Source organism: Panicum hallii, chromosome 8 (genome assembly GCF_002211085.1).
Source record: "Panicum hallii strain FIL2 chromosome 8, PHallii_v3.1, whole genome shotgun sequence".
NCBI lineage: Eukaryota > Viridiplantae > Streptophyta > Magnoliopsida > Poales > Poaceae > Panicum > Panicum hallii.
The window spans coordinates 17222932-17236438 of record NC_038049.1 but is presented as its reverse complement, the minus strand read 5'-3'; positions in this window follow the sequence as shown (position 1 = coordinate 17236438).

Genomic DNA, 13507 nt, shown 5'->3' with positions numbered 1-13507 from the left:
TTCTCCAACACAGTGAATGGACCCAGACCGGCCCTGACTGGTGCCAACCGTGTGCCCGTCCGCAACAATGACAACAGTCAGCAGACGAAGCAGCCCCAGCAGTCGTTTGGACGAGCCCGTGTCAATCACATCGATGCGCAGGAGGCTCAAGAAGCTCAGGGCGTAGTGCTCGGTGAGTATCTAGTCAACTCAGCTCTGGCAACAGTACTATTTGATTCTGGAGCATCGCATTCGTTCATATCCTCAAGCTTTGTGGAGAAACACAAAATAACCACAGTACTACTAAAAACACCCCTATTAACCCGGACGCCTGGGGGCGACATCAATTGTCGATTAGGCTGTCCATGGGTAAGGATCAATTTAAGTGGGGTAGAATTTCTAGCAGATTTGGTAGTACTTAAGTCTGGGGGAATAGACGTGATCCTTGGAATGGACTGGTTAAGCCGCCACAATGGACTCATAGGCTGCACCGACAAAGTGGTACACCTAACAAACCCCGAAGGAATACAAGTGATCTGCCATACCCGGGATAGTAAGTTTGACCCAATGGTGTTTAGCATGGAAGCCAAGCCCTTAGAGGGAGTCCCAGTAGTAAACGAATACCCAGACGTCTTCCCCGAAGAACTTCCCGGTATGCCACCAGATAGGGATATAGAGTTCGTCATTGACCTTATCCCTGGAACCTCCCCTATAGCCAAAAGACCCTACAGGATGGCAGCCTCAGAATTGACAGAATTAAAGAAGCAACTAGAAGAACTACAATGGATCGGCTTCATCAGACCAAGCTCGTCGCCGTGGGGAGCCCCGGTTCTGTTTGTCAGAAAGAAAGATGGATCTATGAGGTTGTGTGTAGATTACCGGGCGCTGAATGAGGTTACCATTAAGAATAAGTACCCCCTCCCCAGGATTGATGACCTGTTCGATCAGCTAAAAGGAGCCAAGTACTTTTCTAAGATCGACCTGAGGTCAGGATATTTTCAGCTCAAGATTAGGGAAAGTGATATACCTAAGACAGCTTTTGTCACCCGCTACGGGCAATTTGAGTTCACCGTAATGTCCTTCGGGCTAACCAATGCCCCTGCCTATTTTATGAACCTCATGAATAAGATATTCATGGACGAGCTAGATAAGTTTGTCGTAGTCTTTATCGACGACATACTTATTTACTCCAAGAGTATTCAGGAGCATGAGCAACACCTGCGGGTAGTATTGGAAAAGCTGAGGGCACATAGGCTATATGCCAAGTTTAGCAAGTGCGAATTCTGGCTGGAGAGAGTAGCTTTCCTTGGTCACATCCTGACCGCGGAAGGCGTAGCAGTGGACCCAGAGAAGGTCGAAGCAGTCTCCAACTGGCAGCGACCGACTAATGTTAGTGAAATCAGAAGTTTTCTTGGGTTAGCTGGGTACTATCGGAGATTTATCGAGGGATTCTCCAAGATAGCCCGACCCATGACGGAACTTCTTAAGAAGGAGAAGAAGTTCGCCTGGACGGAAGGTTGTGAAAGAAGTTTTCAAGAGTTGAAACAAAGGTTGACAACCGCCCCAGTGCTGACTCTACCGGACATCCATCGGGACTTTGTCATTTATTGTGACGCATCCCGACAAGGTTTAGGGTGCGTACTGATGCAAGATGGGAAAGTCGTTGCATATGCCTCCCGCCAACTCAAGACTCATGAGCAGAACTATCCGACCCATGATTTGGAACTAGCAGCCATAGTGCATGCCCTTAAGATTTGGAGACATTACCTGATCGGGAATAAGTGTGAGGTTTACACCGACCACAAGAGTCTGAAGTATATCTTTACCCAGCCGGATTTAAATTTAAGGCAGAGAAGATGGTTGGAGTTGGTCAAGGACTATAATTTGGAGATTCAGTATCACCCCGGAAAGGCGAATGTGGTAGCCGACGCCTTAAGCCGGAAATCCTATGGGCCCAAGGATGACAACCTGCGCGAGGGAATGGCACGATTAAATGTGCACATTGTTCCTCGAGGTTCTAGCCATGTGTTAAGCGTCCAATCAACCCTAGAGGATAGAATTAGAGAGGCTCAAAGCTCGGATCAGGAGTTAGTAAAGATCTGCAAGCAAACTGGAGAAGACAAAGCGCCAGGTTTCAGAGTGGACGATAAGGGAACATTATGGTACGAGGATAGAATTTGTGTACCCCAGTATGGAGATTTCCGGCAATTGATCATGGACGAAGCCCATAACTCGGCCTACTCTATCCACCCAGGATCCACCAAAATGTATATGGACATAAAGCAAAAATATTGGTGGAACGGAATGAAGGCGGATATTGCAAGATTTGTGGCTCATTGTGACACTTGTCAAAGGATAAAAGCCGAGCATCAAAAGCCGGCAGGATTATTGCAACCCCTGCCTATTCCGGTGTGGAAGTGGGATGAGATAGGAATGGACTTTGTAGTGGGACTACCCCGAACACAGAAGGGACACGATTCCATATGGGTAATTGTGGATCGACTCACTAAATCGGCACATTTCGTACCCGTAAGGACCACTTATGGTGGAGAAAAGCTGGCAAAACTTTACGTGGAAAATATAGTAAAGTTACATGGAGTGCCTAGCAGAATTGTCTCGGATAGAGGGACCCAATTTACATCTAGGTTTTGGAAAAGCCTGCACAAAGCCATGGGCACGAAGTTAGATTTTAGCTCCGCATACCACCCACAGACGGATGGACAAACCGAAAGGGTGAATCAGATCATGGAAGATATGCTGAGAGCATGTGTACTAACCTATGGGAATGATTGGGAACAGAGTCTGCCCTATGCGGAATTCTCGTACAACAATAGTTACCAGGCCAGCTTGGGCATGTCGCCATTCGAAGCCCTCTATGGAAGAAAGTGCAAAACTCCCTTGATGTGGTTGGAAGTTGGAGAGCGTGCACTAGTAGGACCCGCGCTCATAAAAGAAGCAGAAGAAAAAGTAGCGGAAATCCGCGAGAAATTAAAAGCGGCTCAGTCCCGACAAAAGAGCTATGCAGACAAGAAGAGGCGGGGGGTAAGCTTCAATCCGGGAGATTTTGTTTATCTCAAGGTCTCACCCATTCGAGGAACACGAAGGTTCCAAGTACAAGGAAAATTGGCCCCCCGATACATTGGACCGTATCAAGTTCGGAAGAAAGTCGGAGCCGTAGCATACCAACTGGAGTTACCAGAAGAAATGTCGGATATACACCCCGTATTTCATGTCTCGCAATTAAGAAGGTGTTTAAGAGTACCCGAGGGAGAACATGTGCCGGTGGAAACAATAGATCTACAGCCGGATCTGCGATACCAGGAAGTACCGGTCAAAATTCTGGACACAGTCATCAGAAGGACAAGAAACTCCGAAGTACGGATATGCAGAGTTCAATGGAGCAGACACGGAGAAGAGGAAGCCACCTGGGAACGCGAGGAGGCTCTAAAGAAAGAATTCCCCCATCTGTTTAGGAGCCAGCCGAATCTCGAGGACGAGATTCATTTAAGTGGGGTAGGTTTGTGACGCCCTGAAAATTCACTTAATAAAATCATGCGCTAGAGTGATTCGTAAAAACGGTTCGACGTCAAAACCCTAACTCTAACCGGAGCGCTGTTCCGTTCCGCATCGCTCGCCCACGCGCGACCGTCCGCCGTGATTAACGCAGACGCGACTCCCTTCCTTTTTCCTTCCCTCCTCGCGCGAATACCGCGCGCATGGCCGACCGGCCGCGACCGTTGCCGCAAGTAGCGCCGGCGTTCCTCGTGCCGCGCGCGAACCCCCGCGCGCGCGTGGCCGACCGGCCGCGGTAGCCGCCGCGACCGGCGCCGACGCGTCCTTTTTCTTTCCCCTCTCTCCTTTTCTTTTCTCCCTCCCATTCTTTCTTTTCTTTTTCTTTTTCCCAACCTCTCTCTCTCCTCTCTCTCCTCTTCCTTTTTCTTTTTCCCTTCCTTCTTTCTTTTTCCCTCTTCTCTTCTTCTCCCCTCTCTTTCCCCTGTCTCTGCTCCCGAGCCCCTGCTCCCGCGCGCGTGCCTGGCCGCACCCGCCGCGCCGGCCACCAGCCCCCCCCTCCCCTCGCGCGCGCCTGTGCCCGGTCGCCCGTACCCGCGCGTGCACCACGTGCCGCGCCGCCCGCCGTGCCGCCCGTCGCTGGCGCACGCACGCGGCCGCACGGCCGCCGTGGCGCACACGCCGCCGCCCTGCCCCGCCCGCACTCGCCGCGCCCCGCCGTTGTGCCGCCTCGCCCGCCGTGCCGCCCCTGTGCCCGCACACCGCCGCCCGGCCCCCCACGTGCACGGCTGTGCACGGCCGCGCCCCGCCGCAAGCCACGGGCGCCATTAATGGCCGCCCGTGGAGCCGCCCCGCCGGCCACCGCCTCCCCGTGCCGCTCGGCCGCCTATAAATAGGCCGGCCGCGGCCTCTCACCCCCCCACTGCCACTGCCCGCCGCCTCCCTCGCCCCCAGCGCCGCCGCCGCCTGCAGCTCGGCCGCCGCCCGCAGCCCACCGTCGCCGCGCCCCCTCGCACCGCCCCCGCCCGAGGTGAGGCCGGGAATGGGCCCCCCTCCTTCCCCTCTCCCTCTTCCCCCATTCCCTGGCCGCGATTGAGCCCTAGGCCGCCGGATTGGGGCCGGCGCCGAGCTCCCTCCCCCCCCTCTGTTTTCCTCTGGCAAGAGGAGGAAGAAAGGGGGCTGTTGCCCAAAAGCCCCTCCCCCTTTCCTGTTTTTCCAAAGACCCCCCCCCTCTAATAGCTCCCTTTCGCAAAAGGAACCCTGCCCATTCCATTAATTCAAATTGAATCCCTCCGTTACATAAGAACCCAACTATGCCCGACACCCTTTAGCATGCCCCGATTAATCCTAGGGTTCGCAAATAAGCCTCGGCCCTCTTTAGATAATTACGAACAAGTCCCTGGACCCCGTTTAAACCCTGAAACCACCTTTAGCGCGTCATTTTATGTGCGAAACGATCTCCGATTGACCCGAAACTTTACCACGCCCTTTCTAGTATAGTTTTAGCCGTGCCATTAAGAAACCACCCAAAGATATCGCCCCTAACTCCGTAACTAAATTATTTCCGATTCAAGCCCAACGATGAAAACTTTTAGTTCTTTCGCTTGATTGTGTGCCTATTTGTTTGCGTCGTAGGACACGGAGTGAACGACGAGGTTCCCGACCGCGACCAAGCAACTGAGGACCAGTACTGCGACCCCGAACCCGAAGGACAGCGCTTCGATCAGGACTTCTCGCAAGGGTTTGACGATGGCAAGTTCAATTCCGCCCTTTGATGCATGTTTTTGTCCTAGTTTTTATAAACACAACCCGATGGCCTGTTTTATAAAATTGCATGGTTTTGCGTGCCGTAACCATGGTAGGATAGCCACCCTTGTTGTGACAACCATACCTTGACCACCTGATTTTATAAAGAAAATGCGTGTGTGTGGGAAAGGGTAAAATGTGGATTTGAGAAACGAGTCGGACGGGATGGATGGCATTTCTGTGTGAATTGCCGTTGGTGTGCTCGTACCTGTGTGGTTGAGCGTGGAGGGGAGATATCCATCTTGTCACCCCTAAGGACCGAGTAGATGTGTCGTCTCACCTAGCTTCCTGTCGTGCAAACCACTTGACCGTTGTATGGGCAACGGCTTGGCCTAACCCCACTAGTTAGTCTGATAGCCATCAGGAGAGCTGGGAGCAACGGGTGATCAAGGAGACGGGATAAGCTCTGTGTGACTTATGCCCCGGTTAAACCTCGGTGGTAGGTCGAATGACCCCTTGATAAATCCCGTGGTGGCTAGTCAGGTCTAGCTAAGGTGGGTAAGGGCTTCGATGGGATCTGCACCGGCACTAAGGTGTTCGTGCTGTGGTACCCCACCTGTGGGTAAAGTTGCACACCTCTGCAGAGTTAAAAATCTATTCGAATAGCCGTGCCCACGGTATTGGGCAAGTTATGGTGTGGTCACATAACTAGTGTTCATCTTGGGAATGATTGGGCTGGTGTGAGTTGTTTGGACAGTGTCCGGCAGTTGTGCCGTGTGCTACGGCGGACGGGGAGTCCGGTGGCAGTTTAAAACCTGGATCCTGTGTGGATCAACACTGTGTGCTCCTTGGTATAAGAAAACCTGTTTTGAAAAGTGCTTTTAAAACGAACCCCTGTATATAACTGTGTTTTCCGCAAATGAACCATAATCTTATCCTTGGATTATCCTGTGCATTAAATTCTCTTATACCCCTTCCGTGGGTGTGATTGGACTTGCTGAGTACGTTTGTACTCACCCCATTCTTACTTTTACAGTGGAAGACCCAGACTACGTCCCCGAAGACAACGAGTAGGGTTTCGTCCTGCACCCAGTCTTGCCTGTGGTTGAGGCCACCGTTGGATTCCGCATGGCGCAAGACTCTGATGATCCTCTTTTCGTAACTAGTGTAGTGGTGTGGGTTTTAGTTGTAATCCTCGCGATAGTGGCGCTTCACTGCCCATTACCGCGTAGAGTTGTACGGTGATGTATCATCTGATGTAATAAAAGTGTTATCAGCCTCCTGGGACTGATAAAACAACACTTTTAAGTCTTCCCTGATGGGGGGACGCTTCACATTTGAGTCCAATTTTTATATTTTAGCCTCATTCCTAAGTAAACAAATTCATAGATCTATATAGGAGAGAGAAGAAGCTTTATTTTTTCTATATTTACACACATGCATGATAGCTTTTTTCAACAAAATTTAGTATTTCAATAATAGGTTGGTTTTTATTTTTTATTTTTTACATATTCAATTGAAATTTTCGAATATCTACATACATATAAAAGTATATATTTATGGTCATTTTGGGCTCTATTTGCCTCAAACTTTTGGATGAAGTTATGTTATTTTAGTAGAACAACAAATTTATGTAATCATATGGATCCAATCTTTATATTTTAGCCTTATTTCTAAGTAACCAATTTCCTAGATCCTTGGAGGAGATAGAAGACGATTTGATTTTTTTCTATATTTACACATATGCATATCTACACATATACAAAACTAGGTATATGTTTTAAAAATTATTGAAGAGCTTTTTTTAATCCATTTAAATTATTTGTTGATGTTTAGAGATGGTTAGGATATGGATGTACAAAGCACGCAGGACTAATGCCTATTTCCGTGGAGAACTTGATAAATTCATTCAAGCTGCAGAAAACTACACAAGAAATGAGAAGACATAGAGGATACCTTGCCCGTGCAAAATATACAAGAATATGAGAGTATTCAGTGACACAACTACAATCAAATCGCATGTGTTGGTGGGTGGTTTTATTGCGAATTACATGATCTGGAAGTATCATGGAGAGAGAGCACCCCCTCTGATGGAGAATACCCTCGATGAAATGATAGAAGACGTTGAGTTTGATAGATTGTTTGATACTTATGATGAATTTTGTGCAGATGTCGGTGATGATGATGGTGATGGTGTCGGCGAGGGGTCCATCGATGGTGGTAGTGATGACGAATTTGATGATAGTGATTTCCTTAGCTAGTTGTTGCGCCACACCAATGCAGAGCTATTGGTAGATACTGCAAAGGGGTTAGCAAACTTCGAGATGATGAAAAAATCAACGGAGAAAAATATATACGAGCAATCGAAGCGATGTCTGAAACACTGGACCGTGCTTCGTTTCATACTTGAGCTGTTGACTCTAAAGGCTAAGCACAGTTGGTCAGATAGTAGTTTCAATGATCTCCTACGTATGTTGGCTTGGTTGCTTCTAACGCCAAATAAAGTGCCTGCCAACACCTATCGAGCAAAGAAGCTTGTTAGTCCGTTTACGATGGGTGTGGAAAGAATCCATGCATGTTCAAATCATTATATATTGTATCATGGGGATACTTTCAAAGACTTGGACAAATGCCCTGTTTGTTTTGAAAGTCGATACAAAAACAATTCCGATTATTGTGGTGCCGACATTCAAAGTTCAGGTGATGGGAATAAAAAGAAGATGAAGGGTGCAAGGAATAGTGTTGCCTCTGTTTAGTCAACAGACACTACTTTAGGCATTTCTGAGAAGTAGAGCAGAATTTCTACGATGATTATGTGGTACCTCCCAGTTGACGATCACCTGAGGCATTTCTTCTCCAACCCAAAGGATGCTGAACTGATGCGGTGGTAGGATTCGGATAAGCGCAAGAAGGGTGATGGAAAGATCTGACATCCAGCTGATGCTCGCCAATGGAAGAAGTTCGATGAGCAGTATTATCTGGAATTTGGAAAGGACTCGAGGAATGTTCGGTTTGGGTTGAGTATGGATGGAATGAATCCGTTTGGTGATAGAACTAGCACTCATAGCATATGGCCAGTGATCTTGAGGATGTACAACCTTCTTACATGGTTGTGCCGGAAGAGAAAGTATTTTTGCTTTTACAAGCCCCCAAGCATCCTGGCATCGATATTGATATTTTCCTTGAGCCTCCGATGCAAGAGATGGAAACTCTATGGAAGGAGGGTATCTGTATCTTTGATGGTTTTACACGGTAGACCTTTAATCTAAGAGGCATTATCTTCATCACCATCCATGATTACCACACTTTGTTTGTCCTTTCGGGACAGATCAAAGGTAGGACGGGATGCACGGTCTGCAAGGATGACACTATATCATCTTTCCTGGCAGGTTCTAGTAAGGTAGTTTACCTTGGATACATGCGCTTCTTGGTGGAAGGATAGCGGCACCGAAGTAAAAAGTTCTACAACTTGTTTTGTGGCAAGCCTAAGTTACATTCTGCTCCAGTAAAACGAGACGGGTACTATATTTTTGAAATGGTCAGGACCATTTAGGTCACCTATGGGAAGATGACGAAAGATGGGAAGAAGAGAAATAGAGATAAGGCAGGTGTACCATTCAAGAAACAGTCCATTTTCTACGAGTACTCGCCGTACTGGGCGGATCTTGAGGTCCACCATGCAATTGATGGTATGCACCTCAAGAAGAATGTGTTTGGTAATACAATTGGGCTCCTTCTGGAGACATCAGCAAAGACAAAGGATACCTTGAAGTCACCTCAAGACCTGATAGCCATGAAGATAAGAGAAGATCTTAACCCTGTGGATAAAGGGAATGGAAGATATGAACTTCCCCCAGCTAGCTACAACTTGACACAAGATGAGAAGAAGGCAATGTGCGAGAGCTTACGGGGGATCAGAGTCTCAAGTCGTTTCTCATCCAACATAAGGAAACTAGTCTCGATGAAAGACCTCTCGCTATGCGGCTATAACTATCACGATTGTCATGTGTTGCTACCGGTGTTCCTCCCTATTGCAATCAGAGCGATCAAGCCAGTATACATGAAGATGGTAATCACTCGGTTGTGTTACTTCTTCAACAAGATTTCTGAAAAGGCAATTGATGAAGATGAATTGCAGGATCTCTACAAATTTATTAGGAAGATTATGGCGCAGCTCGGGATGTGCTTCCCTCCTAGATTTTTTGATATAACGGAGCACCTAATGATTCACATGGTCGACCAGATACATGCATTTGGTCCATTTTACCTATACAAAATGTGGACGTATGAGCGTTTGATGTCTATTCTAAATCGGTACCTACAAAATTGTGCATACCCTGAGGGGTCCATGATAGAGGGATATAGTACCTAGGAAATCATCAAGTGTTGCCTAGTGTCAGACCCGGGACTACGGGACTGTGTACATAACATAGTTCATACAGGATTAGGGGATAGGACATGTCCTATACCTTATCTATGTTGTACTCTACTTGCATACGAAGTAGGACTAGCCGGTACAGAAGGAAACTACTCGAGTTGTACTCGAGTACGATTGCTAGGCTAGTGTCGGACTAGGATTCATGTAACCCTGTCCACCCGAATATATAAGGGCGGGCAGGGACCCCCTCAAAACATAACATCAACACCCAAGGCAATACAAACTACCAAACAGGACGTAGGGTATTACGCACATCGCGGCCCAAATATGTCTAAACCTTGTGTTGCTTGCACCTGGTGGGCAGGCGGTGAAATACCACAGTTGATGAGCTCATATCTCGCCAGGTGCTGATGGCGGAGGAGGGCGAGGATGATGGCAACTTACCCATCATCAAACTTGATGTGATATCCGAAGATGAGGCCACAACCAACGCCGGCGACGAAAACGACGCTGATCGTGAGGCACGGAGGGCTAGGAATAGAGCTCGCGCTGTCCGATGAAGGAGGGTCAATGAGCGCATGCGATCTATGCATCATGAGTTAGACGCCAAATTCGCTGCCGTAAGCGAGCGGGGCTTCAAAACTCCGGTGGCCAACATCGCTAGGGTAACAGCTATACTCGAGCGCAGTAACGATCCAAACCTGCGTCAAGCACTTCGCTCGCGCAGAGGGCTTGGATTCAGCTTGACCAACAAAACTCGGTGTCCACCGTCAGAGAAGAACACGTGGGCAAAAGCCACAGCCAGGCTCACAGTTGAACGGCAGGCGGCCGTCCTTGACCTCATCGCAGCAACAACAACGACAACGCTCGTGGGAGTCAGGCCACTGGCGGGAGGGAGCAGCCACCTCCAGGGGGCAACCCGCGACAGGCCAATTATCGGAATCCTCCAGAAGACCTGTGCCAGCGAATCAATGAAGGACGCGATGTGCGATCCATAATCAATTCCAGGCACAGAGAGCGTGAAGTAGCCGAGATAGAGGGTACCGACTGCAGTGACCGTTTTCCAGCGTTCACCGCACGGTTCAGCAATTACAAGTACCCTGAGGGCTTCAAGCCGATTGGGATCACCAAGTATGATGGCAAGCAAGCTCCTCAGCAATGGCTACGTTGTTACTCCACCGCCATTGAAGTCGCAGGGGGCTCCAACATCACCAAGGTCGTCTACTTCCCAATGGCTTTGGACCCTGCGCCACTCACGTGGTTGGAGAGCCTCAGCAACAACTCGATCGACTCCTGTGAGCGGCTCAAGAAAGTCTTCATCGACAACTTCCAGGGGGCGATCACCTGTGCAGGTACTCATCACGATCTTGCTCAATGTAAACAGGAACATAACAAGCTCCTGCGGTCCTATACATGCCATTTTTTTGACGTGCGCGCCACCATTGCGAATATCTCGGAGGAAGACATCATCGACTGCTTCTACAATGGCATAACCGACCCACGCATCTACAGAGACTTTGGGCGGAACAGACCAAAAACTATTGCAGGGCTTCGTGACATGATGCACAACTGGTCCGAGCAGGAGGAAAAGATGCGGGAGTGGTTCCCGAGGCGCAATGACAGCAATCTGAGGTGCACAAACAACAATCGTACCGACAAGAGCCAGCGGGACTACTTGGGTTGAAAGCGCAAGCCAGATGACCTCGTCGTGGCTGTGGATCGTCCTTCGTGAGGAAGGAAGACTACAACGCAGGAGGAGTTTGAAAAGCTCCTGCAGAAGAAATGCCCATGGCATCCAGGTGCCAATCATGTAGCAATTGATTGCTACCACCTCCGGAGGACATTCAACAATCCCGGTGGTGGCAAGAAGAACAAGCCAGCGGACAAAGAACCCGAAGAGGATGACCAAGGGGACAAATCGCACAACGTGAAGTTCCAGGATGCCTTGAAAACCGTCAACGTCATCTTCGGGGGAGATGAGGACTTCAGTTCCAGGCGGGAATAGAAACTGCTCCTCCGAGAGATCATGTTTGTCGAGCCGACGGTACCATGACCACTCCATTGGTCGGAGGTCCCCATCTCGTTCTTACGCGACGATCAGTGGACAAGCTTCTCAGAGCCCGGCAAGTTCCCCCGGGTCCTGGACCCGGTGGTGGCAGAAGTCAGGCTCACCAAAGTACTCATCGATGGCGGAAGTGGTCTAAACCTCATCTTTGCCAGCACTTTGAGAAAGATGGGCCTGGACTTAACGGACATGCTTGTTCCAAGCAAGTCTCCTTTCTACGGCATTGTCCCAGGTAATGTAGCGCACCCACTTGGCACAGTGGTTCTTCTAGTCACCTTCGGCACGAGGGAGAACTACCGCACCGAGTTCATCAAATTTGAAGTTGCCAACTTCGAATCTTCTTATCATGCCATACTGGGCAGACCGGCACTGGCCAAATTCATGGCAATGTTGCATTATGTTTATTTGCTTCTCAAGATGCCAGGATGAAGTGGGGTACTCACTCTCTAAGGCGACTTGAAGAAGTCGTATGACTGCAACCAGGAAGCGATCCAGTATGCTTCGACTGCGCGTGTGCCAGATGTTTCAGGAGAAGTACTCGTGGCAGCGCAACAACTATCCCAGGCCGGGCTAGAAATCCCTACAAGAAAGGCCAGCAAGTCGAGCATCCAATCGACCGGCAACGTGACCCTCAAGATGATCCAGCTCCACGAGGGTGACTCATCCAAGACCGCCGTTATCCGTGCAGGCTTAGATGAGAAATAGGAATTCGCACTCGTCAGTTTCCTTCGGGCTAATCGAGACATATTCGCGTGGAAACCTGCGGATATGCCAAGGATGCCCAGGGAACTGATCGAGCATAGTCTAAATGTAAACGCACAGGCTGTGCCCAAAAAGCAACGCCTTCGAAGGTTTGCTCACGACAAACGTGAGGCAATCAAACGGGAAATAGCTAAACTCCTTACAGCTGGCTTCATTAAAGAAGTAATCCATCTAGAGTGGGTAGCTAACCCCGTCCTTGTACGAAAAAAGAATAATGAATGGAGAATGTGCGTTGACTACACCAATCTCAACAAGCATTGCCCAAAGGATTACTTCGGGTTACCGCGCATTGATCAAGTTGTCAACTCGACGGCGGCTTGTGTACTCCTCTGCTTCCTTGATTGCTATTCAGGGTATCACCAGATTGCGCTCAAGGAGGAAGATCAAATAAAAACCGTGTTCATCACCCCGTTTGGAACATACGCCTACAAAACTATATCTTTCGGGTTGAAATGCAGGAGCAACCTATCAACGCGCGATTCAGATGTGCTTTGCTGATCAGCTGCATCGGAATGTTGAGGCCTACGTGGATGACATGGTCATCAAGATCAGGAATCCCAATGACCTGATTACAAACTTGGAAGAGACGTTCAGCAGCTATGTAGGTTTCGGTGGAAGCTCAACCCAACTAAATGCATTTTCGGAGTACCATCAGGGAAATTGCTCGGGTTCATCGTCAGCAACCGAGGAATTGAAGCCAATCCTGTGAAGATTACGGCCATCACTGACATAGGGGCTCTGGCCACAATCAAGGATGTGCAGAAGCTAACAGGATGTATGGCAGCCCTAAACAGGTTCATCTCCCGACTTGGGGAGAGAGGACTACCCTTCTTCAAAATCCTGAAACGCCAGGACAAGTTCCAGTGGATGGAGGAGGCCGAGCGGGCCCTGCAAGATCTGAAACAACACCTTTAGTCACCTCCGGTCCTTACAGCACCACTATCGGGAGAAGATCTACTACTCTACATTGCAATGACAACTCATGTTGTCAGCGGTGCCATTGTAGTCGAGCGCAACGAGGAGGGCCATGAGTTTGGAGTACAGAGGCCCATGTGAAAGGATCGATG